This window comes from Protopterus annectens, chromosome 8.part0 (assembly GCF_019279795.1).
Source record: "Protopterus annectens isolate FY-2018-M chromosome 8.part0, PAN1.0, whole genome shotgun sequence".
Lineage (NCBI taxonomy): Eukaryota > Metazoa > Chordata > Ceratodontiformes > Protopteridae > Protopterus > Protopterus annectens.
The window spans coordinates 1,815,740,340-1,815,758,542 of NC_056741.1; the positions used below are offsets into that span (position 1 = coordinate 1,815,740,340).

The window sequence follows — 18,203 nt, forward strand, 5'->3', positions numbered from 1 at the left end:
CCCCTCAACCTTCCCTCAGGCAATACCATCAAGTACAACTTCTCCTGCTATCACTAGGGAACAGGTCCTTAATGCTCTTCCTAAGGCAAGAAAAAACCCCATCAATGGGCCCAGACAGTATCCAAGGATGCCTTCTAAATAGCATGAAACGTGACCTATCAAGCCCTCTGGAATTGTTATTTAACTGTAGCCTCTAAACAGGCTTCATGCCTCATCAATAGAGAACAGCAACAGTCATCCCTCTGCACAAAGTGGGCCATCTACAGACCCTGGAAACTACAGACGCATAAGTCTCACTAGTCTTATATGTAAAGCCATGGAAATAATTATTATGGAAATGATCACTAGTGATATAGTAAACCTCCAGACATTGGACCCAATCCAGTTTGGTTTTGTTAAGGGCAGAACATAACCTGGTGGATTTCTTTGTAAGGTCACCAAAGCAATGGATGAGGGCAAAATGGTTCACAGTGCCTACCTTGACCTGCCAAGGCATTTGACATAATACCCACTTGGGCATTGTTGAAAACTCAAGAGGTTAGGTAGAAACCTGTTTCTCAACAGGTGGATAGCCAAGTGGCTCACAGACAGGACCTCGGAAATTAAAATTGGGGAGATCACTTCTACAAAGAGGCCATTCACAAGTGGAGTCCCTTAGAGATCAGTCCTTGGACCACTCCTTTTTGACATTTACTTCTCTGATGTCAAGGCCAATGTCAGTGGTCTCTGGCTGACTAAATTTGCAGATGATAGCAAATTAGGTGCTTTCATTGAATCCCACAATGGCACAAATGTTCTACAGGAAGGGCTGACACAGACAAACAAGTGGTGTCAGAGCCATTGACTAGAACTAAATGCCAAGAAATGCATAACAGTATCCTTCAGGAAATCATCTACCCCTGGTAACTATCATATTGACAACACACCCCTTAGAGCTGACCCAGTCGTCAGGGACTTGGGGACACACATAGACAGTAATCTAGCCTTTGACCATCACGTGTCTATAGTAGTGAGGAAATCATTTTATGTTGCACAACTTATAAACATAGGTATGGCATCTAGCTCCAAGGAAATTATTGTTCCACTGTATTCGGCATTCATCAGACCTATCATTCAGTACAATGCCCCTTTGGTATTCACCTAGCTAGGCATATCCAACAATTGGAATGTCCACAGAGGTTTCAAACTAAAAGAATGCAGGGCATAATAAAATGTCCTATGCAAAATGCCTCAAGGCCCTATCCCTGTAGTCTGTCTCCTATTGACTTTTGAGGGGAGAACTATGGCTGGCATACATTGTCAGATCCCACTTTGATCGACCTCCTGCATATCCACAAAACAAACGGCACCAAAATTACCTGTTCTAAAGACTTAAACCTTGCCTGTGATATAAATAGGACCAGCTGGAGAGACAGGTATGCATGCCAGAGACTACCCCATCTCTAGAACAGGCTTCCCATTGATGTGAAGCATAGTTCCTCCCTTACCCAATTCAAGTATTACTTGGACAATTGGATGGGGAACAGAAAATCCATCCCTAGTTTTGCACCTATGTCTTTAATGGACACAGGCAACCCCTAAATGGTTCATCTCCCAGGCTCCTGCTTGTAAATGTTTCATCTCCCAAGCTCCTGCTTGCACTTATCAAGGGTACCAGAACTTGTCAGAGATTTGGGATGCATGGCTAGGCTTAAAAAGGCCCTTGTGTTTGTTAGCCTAGTAAACACCTATGATCCTAAAATGGGTGACTCTACCTCCACCAGTAGACCGGTCACCAGTGGAGTACCACAGAGATTTGTGCTTGGCCCCTTACTGTTTGATATCTATTTCTCAGAAGTCCAGGCCAAAGTATATGGCATTTGGCTCACCATGTCCACCGATGATTGCAAACTGGGAGCAATCATTGAGTCCTCCAATGATATCAACATATTACAAGAAGGACTAACACAAATAAATGACTAGTGCCAAAGCCATGGTCTAAAACTAAGTGCAAAATATGTATTATTATTCCCTTTGGCAAAATGGAATTCCCTACAAATTGTAATGTTGATAGCAACCCCAACCCCCCCCCCCCCGAGTTCCAACCCATTGATGTGAAACTTGGGAACACATGTTGATAACAATATGAACTTTGACCACCAAGTTGCCACAGTGGTAAGGAAAGCCTTCTACATAGCACACCTCATAAGCAAGGGCATAGCATCCAGCTCAAGGGATATTATAACTCCACCATACACAACCCTCATCAGACCACTAATAGAGTATAATGCACCCTTTTGTATGTACCTCACCAGACACCTGCAGCAGCTGGAGAGATCTCACAGGTTTCTCACTAAGAAAATACAGGGACTCCAAACCATGACCTACATGGACAGACTGAAAGCCCTGTCACTTTACTCTGTATCTTATAGCCTGCTGAGAGGTGACTTGTGCCTGACCTATAGGGCAATCACCAACCCTACCCTAATGGAAATGCTGCACATCTACAAGGCAAATGGCTCAGGAGTCACTTGTTCTAGGGATCTCAACCTAGCTTTTGACATTAACAGATCATGCTGGAGAGACAGATGTGTCTCCCAGAGACTGATGCTTCTCTGGAATAGACTCCCTATTCATGTAAAACAGAGTTCCTCATTGAACCTATTCAAACACAACCTAGATGGGAGACTGCAGATTCACCCCTGGGGTGACATCCATGTCCCTCATGGACAGAGGTAACCAGTGTTAATTCCAGATCTGTTGTGTTCATAAATTTGTCCTGCAAACTACCCAAAAAGGAACAAATGAGGATACTTGGGATTAACATGGTTAGGTTTGTAAAGACTCTAGGGTTACTAGCCTAGTAACCACCTATGAACCTATGAAAACAAACACAAATAAATAAACTTTAAAAACTGTGTTTGCTATTCTAATACTTTATAGCAAGAACTTAAAATAATGTTTTTGATTAGCTAGTATACACACGCATGTGCACACACACACACACACACACACACACACACACACACACACACACACACACACACACACACACACACACATAATTCAGACATCATTTCACAATAAATGCTTGCATCATTATTCATTTGTTCATTTGTTTATTAACCAGGCTAATGAAGTAGTGTGAGGAGCATTTTCAGCCACAACCTGAGCCAGAGGCACAAATAAACATCTTTGCAAGAATTACTTGGCAAAATAATTCAAAAAAGCACAGTGGAGAACAAAACAGTTGTCATTAAATAGGAGAATTTCTGTCTACATTGCATATGAAAAGTATGAATGACATTTACATGTACAAACCATATGCAAGTACTATGTGCATGTCAAATTGATTAGCAAGCAATACTCAGTTTGCAGCTGAAATAAAACATGTTATCATTAGTAGAAGAGTTTGAAAATTAACCCTGGAATGTGTCAAAAGGCTATCAGTAAAATAAATGTAAAGCATTTAGATATGCAATTAAAGATGCACATACTAAGTAACAATTTAATCAAAGAGTAAAGTTCAAGTTTTCCTTAGCTGGCATACATTTATCTAATGGGCAAGATGAGGAAACTTGGTAGATAGTGGCACTGTGTGATCATGTGGCAGCAGGGAAGATGGAGAAGTTTGATCAAGTGGTGGCAGGGAAGATGGAAAAATGTTATTTAGTGGCAGCAGGGAGGATGGAGAAGCAGGATCGAGTAGCAGTAGGGAAGATGGAGAAGCATGCCTGAGTGGCAGCAGGGAGGATGGAGAAGTTGATTGAGTGGCAGCAGGGAGGATGTAGAGGCATGATCGAGTGGCAGCAGGGAGTATGGAGAAGCGTGATTGAGTGGTAGCAAGAAGTGTAGATCAGAGTGTGTGTTGTACCTTTAAGAGCCATTCCAGTCAGTGAGCATGTGCATATAAGTACTGAACACATGGAAGCAAGACTGCTATTTAGACTGAGCAGCCAGAGTGACAGCATGTATGTATGTAGCAGTCGGTCAGTTAGTTAGTTCATTTAGTTTAATGTTCCAGTCATCCATCCTGATGTGTTTGTGTATAATAAACTACTTAAATGAATGCTCAGCCTCATTGTCTTATATGAATACACAAGACAAGTGACATGATGTCAAAAGTGGCATGTCTAAAGCAACGTGGTACCAGAAAGGGGTCCGAAGCAAAAATTCTTCTTCAAGACCATGAGGCGCACAGTTACAGTTGGAGGAATATACAGGAGTGAATCATCCCTGCTCAAATGACTCGCAAACAGGTCAGAAAGACAAATCCAGGTACTAAAACTTATTCAAATGATTTTTACTCAATAGATATAAAATGGAGCATTCAAAGTATTCAAAACAACTTTCTAATTAAACAAAATGTTCAAAATTATGATATATTGATAAAAATACTCAAAAGGCTTACAAAAGTGTTTGAAATAACTTCTGAATCACATAAAATGTATAAAAACAGAAAACAACCATAGTTTTTCACTATGTGCTTCTTTTTTGTATTAACTAAATGTATTCGAGATATCCGAGGTGTGCAAAGTGTTCACAAGCTTGTGTAGTATTACAGTACAGTTATTTTGCTAAATACAGTCATTTCGAAGAGACTGGTACAGTTCAATATTCTTGTGAGTACATGGTATATGTGTGTGTGCATTTGAATATAATTACAAAAGCATTTTGTTGGCATAGCAGAAGGATTTTGCAGACCTGCTCCACTGGTATTTGATAATAATGTTGCTGAAAACTTGAGCGTGTTTGAGCAAGGGTATGATATTTTCATTCAGGCTGCTTTTTTTGACAAAGACGCACATACAAAGGCATTTGTTCTGCTTAATTTAGTTGGCTCAGAAGTCATTGAAAGGGAGCATTCATTTGTACATGCCCTAGCTGTGTATGCAGGGGAGGGGGAAGACTGCTGTATTGTGGTACCCGTTGAAACTTGGGAAGACCCTGAGTGCTTAAAATATAAATTTAGAAAAATATGTAACCCCCTAACGAATATTACAATGGAAAGGCACACATTTTACACAAGAGATCAAAAGCCTGGTGAAACCTTTGCAGCATATGTAACTGACTTGAGAAACAAGGCAAAAAACTGCAGATGTGGTGATTTAAGAGATGAGTTGATAAAAGACAGGCTTGTGTGTGATATTAAAGATGATGCAGTGAAAAAGATTTTGCTTTGAGACAGTGATTTAACTTTGAATAAGGCCATAGAGATTTGTCAGATATATGAGCTCACAGAAAAATACAAGAATATGCTCACAAATGAGAAAAGCATGCTTCCAGCACCTTCCAGTGCTAATGTTGATAGTATGCAGCATGAGGTTAAAAGATACAGGCCTAAAGGGATGGCCACACCCTGGGCCTCTCTAACAAAACCCAGGGCCCCACCCTGAGCCTTTCTAGCAAATTCCAGGGCCGTTGCAGTAAAACCCAGAGCATGCTCAGTGAAGCAAAGGGGTGGGTCAGCAAAATCTGTTGCAAGCATCATAGTCAACTGTTATAATTGTGGAGGTAACCATGAGCCCAAAAGAGAAAAGTGCTTAGCTTTTAGTTAGCAGTGTCACACATGTAAAAAGTGGAATAATTTCAAAAGGTTCAAAAGGGGCATATTCTTATTAAAAAAGAGCATTCAAAGAGGCAAGTTGATCAACTAGAAAACTATGACCCTACTTTTTATGTTGATGGTGTGTCAGTGCTTGATGAAACAGTCAATGCAGTGGATTTGTGGGTAAAGAATGAAGTATTTTCTACTGTTATGATTAATGGGAGACCTGTAGAGCTCAAAGTGGATAGTGGTTCAAAGTGCAATGTTATGTCAGCAGAAATGTTTGCCAAAGTAAAAGCTAGTGAGAAGCTTGATCTGGCAAAGTGTGTGAAGCTTGTTGCTTATGGAGGTGAAGAAATCCAAACCAAAGGCTCAGTAGTGATTTCATGTTACTCTGCTGGGAACAGCTATGATTTGCAATTTTACATAGTCAAGAGGCATGTACAGTCATTGTTAGGCCTCAAAGACGGTTTGAAAATGGGACTGCTTTCAATTAATGCAGAAGTCCACAGTGTAAACACGTAACAATGAAAATTTCACACAAACTATTTTTTTCTGACTATGCTGATCTTTTTGAAGACAAGTTAGGCAAACTCCCAGTTGTGTACTCCATGAAGTTAGACCACTAGGTAAAACCAGTTGTCAGAAAAGCATGGAAAGTTCTGGTAGCCTTGCAAGGCAAAGTCAAAGCTGAGCTAGACAGAATGGTGCATCTAGGAGCAATTTGTCCAGTAGAAGAATCAAATGAATGAGTGTTTTCCATGGTGGTAGCTCATAAGAAAAGCTCAGATGATATTAGAATATGTATTAATTCAAGAGATTTGAACAAAGCACTAAAACAACCTCATGATCTAATGCGCACAGTCAAAGAAGTTGCTGCTCTTATGCCAAATATCACTGTTTTTTTCTGTCTTAGATGTAAAAAGTTCATTTTGGCAAATTTTGCTTGATCGAAAGTCTTCATTGCTAACCACTTTCAGTACACCATTTTGTAGGTAAACATTTTTGAAAATGCCATTTGGGATAAATTCTGCCAGTGAAATCTTTCAACGTGCAATGGAACAAATTTTTTCTGGCTATCTATGTGCTATAATAGTTGATGATATTCTTGTAGGAGGCAATGGTGAAGTCAAACACGACACAAAACCTCAGGAAAGTTCTGGAATATGCATCGAACATGATAGAAACCTCAGGAAAGTTCTGGAACATGCTCATGAAGTGAATCTTAAGTTAAATCCTCATAAATGCAAGTTCAGGCTATGAGAAGTTACTTATGTGGGTCATTTGTTTACCAGTTCAGGCTTGCGACCAGATCCTTCCAAGCAAACTGCAATTCTTGAGAGGTCAGCTCCAGACAATGTGACTTTCTTACAATGTTTTCTTGGCATGGTCAACTATCTGAGCAACAAACAAAGATGTAATTTAGTCCTGGTCAGAACAACACCAAAAAGCTTATAGGGCTTCCTAATGTTGCAGAATGGTTAAAAACACAACCAACTTTTGGATTTAACTGCAAAGATGTCATTAGTGAACGCTCGGCTGGAGGAGGTGAGTCTTTATCTCTTAAGATAAAAGAGATTGATCGGAAAATGTTAAAACTAAAAAAGTTACAATTGGAACTAAATTATTTTGGAGAGTGTAAGAAACAGGGTGTAGTACCGAAAGGTTTGCGATCCTGGCAATAACCTTCGGGGTTAGAGGCGGGGACAGTGTTTTATAATGAACTTTTAATGTTGTTTGACAAGCACAGTACTGAATTAATGGACATGATGTGCAAACATTATTCTATTTCTATTGAGGCTTTAACTAATGAAATCACAGTTTTAAATAATGACATTAAAACACACCCCAAGTTCATAAGGTACCATTACGATTATAAAAGGGTGTTTTCTTCTATTGACCAACAATTGATCAAAAACACGGAAGTGAAACTCAAGAAACTGAGAAGGGACATCAGTGACTATAAGAATGGGGTTGCATACCCAAAACCACCACCCTCTCAAGGTAAGGGTATATTTGGTCATGCCCTTGCACAACGTACAAATGTTGTGAACATGGTCAATGGGAACGATTCTGAGGTACCCGTGAGGGTAGGACCAGGAGTCAGCAACCTAGATCTGTTTGAGGGCAGCTGGAGGAACAACATTGCTGCCAAGCATCCTGTTACCAACGCGGTTGGCAACAACCACTACAATAGTAATGAAACAAATGATTCTTTTTCCAACAGGGGCCAAAACCACCCACGGAGATACACACGAGGGGCATGAAGGAGAATCACAAATACAACAGATAACTAATGCACCTGTCATTTTTTTGAATGGTAGTGGTGACTTCAAGGTGTACAATTTCAAGTTACACCATTTGCCAGGAGTTGTGTGAAATTTTCAGTAAGGGTTTGACTTTCGTACCTGAGGAACATTTTGACTTACCAGGGGTTTTGATTGATTTAAAATTATATATTCGAAAATTGAACTTGTCTGACATTTTTGGAGGTATGGGTTACATCAATGACCCTTTAAGAGTAGCTAGTACGTACAACCCACCCGTGTGCCCCACTCTATCTTTGTTTGAGCACATGTGTGAGTCTGATTTCAGGTCTCTATACGTATGAGTGCTAGGAAAAATGTTATTAAGAAAATAACTGGGGATGAGGCTGAAGCTTTGAGACTGGTCAGAGCCTTACCAGTCTGGTTTTTGAAACCGGACAAAGGTGGAGGTTTGGTGATCATGGACAATGATGACTATGACAACAAAATGTTTGACGTGCTAGATAGTAAGATCTACGTGAGGTCCAGCCTTAATGAAATGAATATTGCTTATAAAAGAATATTTTCCTTCCTTAGGGATTTGTTGATAGAAGGGTTGATCAGTGTTGAAGTTTATAATTACCTTGTGAATTTGAAGCCAAGAACACCCAATTTGTTTGGTTTACCTAAACTACATAAAAATATTGAAAACCCTCCTTTGAGGGCTTTGGTGAATGCAAGGTCTTCTATTACATATGCATGCTCTAAGTTTGTGGATGACTTATTAAAGAAATATGTAGTGAGGGAGAAACAGGTATGCAAAGACTCTTGGGCTTTCTTGAAAAATTTAGAAAAATTTATATTCCATGACAACATTTTTTTCTTAACAATAGACATGGTGGACCTTTATTTCTCCATCCCACATGACATAGGGTTAGAATATATCACTAAGAAACTTATTTCTTATGGAGCAGAGAGTGATGAAATACGTTTGATTCAAGAATTACTGGATGTGATTTTGAACAACAACTACGTCAGTTTCATTGGCAACATCTACAAGCAAGTGGTAGGGGTAGAGATGGGTTCCCCATGTGGGGCAAGTTATGCTAATTTAGTTCTAGCACAGTGGGAACACGAACACATATTTAGTAAAGATATCCATAAGAAAGTAAAGCTTTACAATAGGTTTTTGGACGATATTTTCATCATGTTTCAAGGGAGTGCAGATGATGCATGTAGATTTGTGGAGGCATTAAACAACAGTACTTATTTCTTAAGATTCACACACACATACAAAGAGGACTCTATCAGTTATTTAGATGTGAAATTGGTAACGGACACTGTACGTAAAGGCTATTTAGCTAACATTTTCAGGAAGCCTACATATTCCAACACGTTGTTGCAGTTTTCCAGTTGTCACCCGTTCCATCAGAAGAAATCTGTCCTAAAGGGACAGTTGGTAAGAGCAGCTTGAATGACATCTGAAGATACGTCATTTGACAATGAATGTATCTTGTTGAAGCACATGTTTATGAGTTGTGGTTACCCAGAGTCATTAGTTGATGAGGTGGTAAGAGAGGTTTGTAGTAAGAGACTGTCAGGTATTTTTAACCCCACCCTTACCGTAAAAGAAGGAGATTTAGTTTTGGATGTGGAAGAAGAATTGAGTGTGGTGGTGCCCAGTACAAGTTCACCACCAGTAGTGGTGGCTCAACAGGTACAGACTTGGTTTGTTACAAGGAGAGTTTTATTACCCATTTTACTTTGGAAGCGAAGTTCGTTAGCAACATCCTTAGAAGAAATTGGCACTTATTGACCTTTGAGTAGGACTTAGTAGAGAAATTAGGTGACGAACCAGTTATTATTTTTAGAAAAGGTAGAAATCTAAAAAGTATCATGGAAAGTATGATTATGAAACCCACTAGAACAGAGGGCACATACAAATGTGAGGCATGTAATTATTTTAAATTCATTTCTACAGGGTGTAGTTTCACAGTGAATCAACACATGTTTAAAGCCAGAGGCCAGTATAGTTGTAGTTCTAAATCAGTGGTTTACTTGGCTTCCTGTCAGTCATGCCCGGCTTTTTATAAAGGCAAAACTGACAGGAAATTAAAAGAAAGGATTTATGAACACACATACCATATAAGGAAGAAGAGTAGTACCAATGCCCTAGCGAGACACTGTAACGTGAATCCTACCCATGCTTTTTTGTTTAAAGTGATTGATCAGGTAGTGGTTGATGAAAAAGGTGGACCACATCAGTTACTGTTAGAGAAACGTGCACTTGTTTGGCAGCTTAGGCTGAATTCCTACAGTCCCCCTGGCTTAAATGAGGTCACATCTTTGACTTGTATTTTGAAGTTGAGAAGTCTGTTGAGGTGACACAAACAGTTTGCATATTTATATAGTCTAGTACTAAAAATTTGTTTTTAAATTTTTCAACATTTTTAGAACACAGATCCTCTAAGGACTTAGAACATAGTTTACTGTATGTATTTGTTCTTCTAGGTATTTGACATTTTTGCTTCAGACACTGTCACCTCTTGGTGTTGTGAGCAGTAGTCTGTTGTTGTATTTGTACTTATTTTATACTTATTATAATTATGTTCTTTTCTTTTTTTACACTCCAAGCATTTATTTAAAACTACGTTTTTTTACATTTATGCTTTTCATTCAGTATTTCTGTACTTTGTTAGAGTACAGTTTTGCATTTTGTTTTTTCTAAAATGAAAGTTTTAAACAGAAGTTTTAAATGACTGATGTTATTTTGCTGTTTTTGATGCAGAACACTTTTAATTATTTAACTTAGTATTTAATTAGTTAATTGAATGGTGGCTGAATTCAATTACTGTGCATTGCTTTGGCACCTTTTTCATTTTAAAACTGTGTATGAAGTATTTTTTCTTTTGTCTGATGAAGTCTTCCAAAAGTGGAAGACGAAAAGCGCTTCACATTAAACTTTTTTGGAGTTATTCTAGCCAGATCACACCCACTTTAAGATGTTATGATATTCACAAACCTGTAACTCTTTCTTGTGATGCTTTCAAAATTTGGTCTTGGTGCAGTCATTCTTCAAGAGGGCAGACCAGTAGCCTATGCATCCAGAACATTAACTCAGACTGAGATACAGTATGCTCAGATAGAGAAAGAGCTCTTGGCAATTGTGTTTCCATGTTTGAAGTTCCATGATTATATTTATGGCCGATCTATTCAAATCAAGACTGATCACCAACCTCTGGTCACTATTTTGAAAAAGCCTATGCACACAGCCCCTGAGAGTTGCAATGCATGATGTTGAAATTGAAAAAGTATAAATTTCACTTGGTTTACACAAAAGGCAATCTTCTTTATTTTGCTGATACTTTATCCAGATCACCCAGAAAAAAACACTGAACAGCATGAAAATGAAAACCCTTATTTTGAAATCATTGAAGTGAGAAATTTTTCTTCCACACTGCTTTAGATCCAGTTCCCCAGAAGCTCAACCAGTTTGTCAGTCGAAGATGGCTGTCAAAGTAATCTTATTTGCCACCAGATGTGCAGCAGTATTTTCCTTATAGAGACTTGATTTTGATGGAAGATGGTATTATCATGAAAGGTCCAAAAGTGATTGTTCCAAAATCCTTGCAAGAAGAGTATATTAAAATCTTGCATCGTGGCCATCCAGGAACTGATTCTACCAAAAGAAGGATGAGGTGACTAGTATTTTGGCCTTCTGTGTCAAAAGATATTGAGAAAGAACTTTTAGCTTGTTCTGTTTGTAATAGTACTAACCTGCATCAGCAAAAAGAACCACTTCAGCTAAGCCAGATTCCTAAACTACCTTGGTCGACAATAGCTACAGATATTTTCGAATGGAATGGTCAACATTACTTGATGTTAGTAGACTCTTATTCAAATTGGTTTGACATTGACCTTCTTCCTAATCTGATGTCCAATACTATCATTAAGAAGTTGAAGAGACAGTTTCCTGTCCATGGTAGTCCACACAAAGTCATTTCTGACAGTGGTGCATAGTTTACAAGTCAGCAGTTTAAAAGATTTGTTGAAAAGTGGGACTTTGTTCATGTTACAAGTAGTCCTGAATACTCGCAATCAAATGGCCTGGCTGAACGTGCAGTTCAAAGTGCAAAACAACTGTTGGAAAAGTTTAAATGTGACAATACTGAAATATTTCTAAATTTGCTTAATCTCAGAAACATATCTCATGACAATCTTCTTGGTTCACCTGCCTGGAGATTAATGTCGAGACAATCCAGAACCACACTACCTAAATACAACAAAACAGTAAAAGCTCAAGTCCTAAAGAAGCATTTGTCCCAAAAGTCCTACTGTAATAAAACCAGGAAACCTCTGAGTCCATTAAAAGAAGGAGAGATAGTGAGGATGTAGACAGCAAAAGTATTTGACCCAGTAGAATTTGTGAAACATTTGTGTGAAGAATCGAGATCATACATCGAGTTGCAAGGCATGGAATTCAAGCGGAAGCGGAAACATTTGCTACCAGTGTCTGAGCCAGTGTTGCAATATTTTGCTTGTAACAGAGACTCTAATTTTCAGAGTAATTTGTCCAATGTTCCTGTTCCAAAGAACATTTCATCATCTCTTCCTGAAACTATCCCTGAAAATCCTCAAGAAGAACATTCCCCAGTGTATGTCCTTGTTGCTAAACCCATTTTTCATTATTACATTACGAGGTCAGCTCGTATCTCAAGACCTAATCCCAAATAGACAGCAACCTGGACATGATTGTTATTGTTTGTATATATATCTTTATAATTTGCATGCTTGTTTGATTGTCATCTTCATTGCAGGACAGAATAGTCAAAGAGGGAGGATGTAGATCAGAGTGTGTGTTGTACCTTTAAGAGCCATTCCAGTCAGTGAACGCATGCAGGTAAGTAATGAGCACGTGCAAGCAAGAGTGCCATTTTGAGTGAGCAGCCAGGGTGAAAGCATGTATGTGTATGTAGCACTCAGTCAGTTAGTTGGTTCATTTAGATTAATGTTCCAGTCATCCATCCTGATGTGTTTGTATATAATAAACTACTTAAATGAATACCCAGCCTCATTGTCTTATCGAATACACAAGACGAGTGAAAGGGAGGATGAAGAAGTGTGATTGAGTGGCAGCAGAGAGGGTGGAAGGTGTAATGCAATATGTGAAAAACAATGTAACTGGTTCAGTTTCAAAAATATTTATAATTGGTAGTGCCTTTGAAATTTTCCTTAGCTGCTTAAAATTTGAGGGCTGAATTCTATTAGTACCCCCTACTTTGGCTGTGCTAAATTTTTGGAGTTTTTTCATTATCCATTTTCTCTGTGGAAAGATTAGGATTAACCATGTTTTTCCTTGAGTTTCAGATGAATAGTTATAGGAAATCTCCCTGTCTTCTTTTGTGAATACAATGCCAAAGTGTTTCTTTAATTGGTTTTATTGCTGCCCTTTTAGCTTTGTCACTAACCATTTTATTAATTTTCATTATTCACCTTTAGTCTTTCTTTACTGACTCATACACAACATTTGCATCCTCCCTATTTTGACTGAATTGGATTGCAGGTGTAGAGTATGGGGTATTTTTTTTTTTATGACGTCCTTTCCTACAACTTTAATTGATGATCTTTTTTCTTTATTCTTTTATATTGCTCAAGTGAATGTTTATCCACAGCTTTTGATGCAGTCTTCCTTGAGGGTTATGTTTAAAGTTTCATAGCAGTAACCTGTAAGACTAACGTGCATTCTGGGTATCATGCAATTCCAACCAGAATAGTAAATGGTATGGATGCATTTAGACCAGCTCTTTCTTTTTTATAGCACCTTCTGTTGGTCTTGGTATCACTGAAAGAACCAACATTTTGCACAGCACTATATTTTGTACTTTCAATTTCAATGTTCGTTTCTCACAGACTTACTGATCCTGTGTTGGCAGGTTTCGTTTTGTATCGCTATTGATCTTTTGGATATCCTAGATACTTGCTTGCTTGTTTGAGCTTTCCTGATGTACTGACCACCCAAACCCCCTGAAGTATTGGCCTGAATAGTTGATTGTGTATGATACTTTCTGAAGATACTTTGTTCCCAAATGGCTGCCCACTCCCAAATCTGAGATTGTATTGCTTTTCCCACTTACGAACAGCAGGTGCAACACTGAGGAATTTGTAGCACAAGCTATCCTGAGGCTCATCTCTCGTAGACCATCAGAACTGATTCTACTTTAAGGATCAAAATCAAGTTGTTCAGGAAACATCAGGCATAAAATGTTGTCATCACCAGCATTTCCCCTTTTTATGTTTTTAAAGACGCCTTCTGTTATCTTCCATTTGTTTTCATAAATCATTGTTTGGGAGGAGAAGAATGTATACAAATGTCTGGAGGTTTTCCTGCCATTTTCTGTCTTCACTGTCATGCACTGTTGAGTCATTTCTTCAGACAGAAGGCTCTATCTCTTCTTTTTTCCATACTCCTCTTTTTAATTTTCATTTTGATTACCTGTCATTGCTATTTATTGTTCTATCTGTAGCATGTTTCCCTGAGTGACACTGTATCAAGGCATTTCTTTTATGTTAAAGCCATTATTTGAAGCAGATGTTCTTCGTGTTTCACTGTTGCAGTCATTACATTTGGGTAATCCTGCTGGCAGGTTGCCCTCAGCCAGCCTGAATTCCAAAGTCTTGGGTCCTGCGTCGGCCGCTGTCTCCCTTTCCCTAATGTCAGGTCGTCAGGGGTATAAAAGAAGCAGCCAACGCCATTTTCTTCAGTCTTTCTTGCCACACGGTGCCCGAAGCAGAAGTAGTTCGCAAGTGCCTATCGGCCGACTCCTGAGATTTTCGTGTTTGAGTTTCAGAACCGAAGTCTTCAATAAAGCTAAGTACCCCATTGGGGAAACTTTTTTCTTGCTCCAGACCAATGTCAGAAAAAGTTAATAATTGTATTTCTTGTCGAAGGCAAATACCTCATAAGGATTTTCATTCTTACTGTATTCCTTGCCTAGGCCCTGATCACAACGTTACTGGTTGGCGGTTTTGTGCTAGATTTAACCAATGCACTATTAAGCGTCGGTATGATTTTGCTTTAAACTTTTTTGGACGCCGGTTTAATTATCCTGAAATGTCATTGGATAGCCACCTGACTACCGGAGTTTATAAAAAACGCAAAGAAAAGGATAGAGAAAAACAACCAAGGCCCAAAACCGACGATGCCAGTCGCCGGTTTGCCGGTTCTCAGTGAGGTGCTTTTGCAGCCCCTGATGCCTGCTACTTTAGAGTTGCAGGCCACTACTGACTCCCACATGGAGTTGGCCATGCCGCTGGATACTCAAGGTATTGGAGCCTCGGACGCTAATCCCTCAGATGGGTCCGGAGCCACTGAGCAGGTACCGGCTTCTGAGGGTGTATTCAGACCTAAACATCTTTACATTAAAATGACTTCAGCTTCAAAGGCAAAGACTAAAGCACCTTCTAAAGCAAGGAAACAAACTCAAGAGCCATTGATTACTTTGATTAGGGGTTCCCATCCCCCTCCTGATAAGAGGCCTAGGCAAGACACTAACTATGAATCTTCAGATCAGGTTTCTATTTCTTCTGATTCCTCTTCTGATCAGGAATATTCTCTTCCCCCCTATGAGGATTCTGATGCTGAAGAATCTATGCCTTCAGCATCTCCTCCTGAGGACTATTCCTTTGGGGAAACCTTGCGTACCATGAGGGAGCATTTCCGCTAGGAGAGCCAAGATTTTTCAGAATCTAAAAAGAGGCTCAGGGATGTTCTTTTACTACCTCAGCACAGGCCTCTAGCCATTCCACCTGTTAGACGTTGTAGATGATGTATTTTCGGAGTCTAGTCTGACCCCTGACTCCTTACCCCCAGCTCCTGTTAAGCCTGACAAATATTACAGGGTTCCTGACTCACACAAATTTCTTTTTAGAAACCCTGCTGCTGACCCAGAAACTGTTTCACAGGGTCCGAAGGGAGTTAAGGCTTTCACTGCAAAAAACCCAAACCCCTCTGACAGAGATTCAAGGGCACTGGATAGATGGGGAAAAAAGGTTTACACATCTGCAACTTTGGCTATAAGGGCCTTAAACTGTCAATTTCATATGCTTAAGTATCAGCAACATGTCATGGGATTGCTTAAACAGAAAATGTTGTTAAATTCTGAATGTGCAGAAAACAAGGAAATGCAGGATTTATTGTATGCAGCAGAACAAGTTGGAAAACATACTTTGCAATGTGGTTTTGATTCTTTGGAGGCCTCCTGCAGGGCCACAGTTACGGGTTCTGTAATTAGGAGGCATGCTTGGTTAAAGGAACAAAATCTGCCTGATCATGTTAAAGTAAAATTACTAGATGCACCTTTACAGCATGATACTTTGTTTGGTGTTAAAGCAGAAGAGGTGTTAAAGAAAATGGAGGACAAAGCTAAATCTATGCAAACTGTCAAAGGTTTTTTACAAGTACAGCCACCAAGGTTTAGTAGACACTGGCCTACAAAGAATTGGTCCTTTCCTGTGTCAGACAGACCTCAAAGGGGCAGATCCAGATGCCCTAGGGGCAGATCCCAGGCAGAAGGTTCTTATAGGCCCAAGCAATGGGGGGCTTCTACCTCCAAAGCTGGAGAAGATAGATCACAAACATACAGAAAACAGGCCCAATGACTTCCCCCTGCCTGCACCAAGCACTTATCTTCTGGCAGCACCCTTAGGGGGAAAACTAGCACTTTTTGCTCAAAATTGGCACATCATAACCCAGGACAAGTGGTTTCTAAATATAGTGGCACAAGGCTACAAGTTCCATTTCCATACTCTGCCAAAGGCAAACAACTGACCAGATCTGCCAAAACATCAATGGACAGAGGCACAAAAACAAGTCTCATCCCTCATGGACATGGGGGCCATTCAACAAGTACCAGAGCAAGAGCAGGGACAAGGATTTTACTCAAGACTGTTCTTGGTACCCAGAAAGGACAAGGCCTGGAGGCCAATACTGGACCTATCTATTCTGAACACTTTCCTGGATATTCTGAAATTCAAAATGTTAATTTTGCAGCAGCTTCTGCCCATGCTGGGCAAGAATGCTTGGCTTGTGACTTTAGACCTAAAAGAGGCAATACCTGCATGTTCCAATCAGACAATCATGCAGAAGATACCTAAGATTCAAGGCTGGTTCAATGCATTACCAATTCTCTGCACTGCCCTTTGGCTTATCTACTGCACCCAGAGTTTTTACAAAGTGCCTGGCACCAGTAATTGCATTCTGCAGACAGAGGTATACAAATATATTCTTACTTGGATGACTGTCTCATTCAAGCAGAGAGCAAGGACATTCTTCTTCAACATCTGGCGTTTGTGAAAAGACTTCTAACATGCCTAGGGTACACAGTCAACCAAAAGAAATCAAAACTAGTACCTTCACAAGAGATAATATTCCTGGGTGCAAGCTTGAATACAACTGCCCAGATGGCTTATCTCACACCAGACAAACAAAGGCAACTGACTACCTATTTCAAAATGTTTGCAACAAAGGCCCAGTTATCTGCAAGAAAAATTCTGCAGGCTTTGGCCTTCATGGCCTCCTGTATCCTACTAATTCCATATGCAAGACTACATATGAGGAAACTTTAATGGCACCTAAAAAGTGTTTGGACTCAACATTGCCACAGCCTGGAAACAGTCATTACTGTCATTCCCTGCCTGCAACAGGAGTTTCGATGGTGGGCAAAGGCTTGTCACCAGAACAAGGGACAGCCATTCACATTACCTCCAGCCAGGCAGACACTAACAACGGATGCATCAGACTATGCCTGGGGAGCCCACATGGCAGGAAAATGCATTCAGGGCACATGGTCCTCAAACCAAATGCATCTACATATCAATCACAAAGAGATGTTAGCTGTTTAAAATGCACTGACAGCCTTAAAGGACCTACTTCAACTGGAACAACTACTGATAAAGACAGACAACACCATGGTCATGTGGTATATAAACAAGCAGGGGGGCACACATTCTTACTCCCTTTGCAGACTAGCCATGACCTTGTGGGACACAGCTTTGACTTACCAAGTACATCTGCAGGCACAATTCCTGCCAGGAAAGGAAATACTCTGGCAGATGAACTAAGCAGAAACCTCATGGATCCCCACGAGTGGAAGCTGGATCCACAAGTCTTCAGCATGATAACAAGGAAATGGGGATGCCCAGACATAGATCTATTTTCCTCCCCTCTCAATTACCAACTAAAAATATTCTGCACAAGGACTTATCACAGACAAGCATGGAAAGTGGACGCCCTGTCTTTCAGCTGGAAAAACCTATCAGTATATGCCTTTCCTCCTCTGCCTCTCCTCCCCAAGGTGCTCCTAAAGGTCAGACAGGAGAAGCCAAAGATGATGCTGATTGCCCCAGACTGGCCACGCCAGTACTGGTATCCA

At 39.9% G+C, this 18,203-nt stretch overlaps 1 protein-coding gene across 8 annotated transcripts in view; it reads left to right on the top strand.

Moving 5' to 3' along the window:
• Positions 1–18,203, top strand: part of MTSS2 (MTSS I-BAR domain containing 2) — a 1,242,959-nt gene that overhangs the window by 526,218 nt on the left and 698,538 nt on the right. The gene's annotated exons all lie outside the window — the stretch shown is intronic.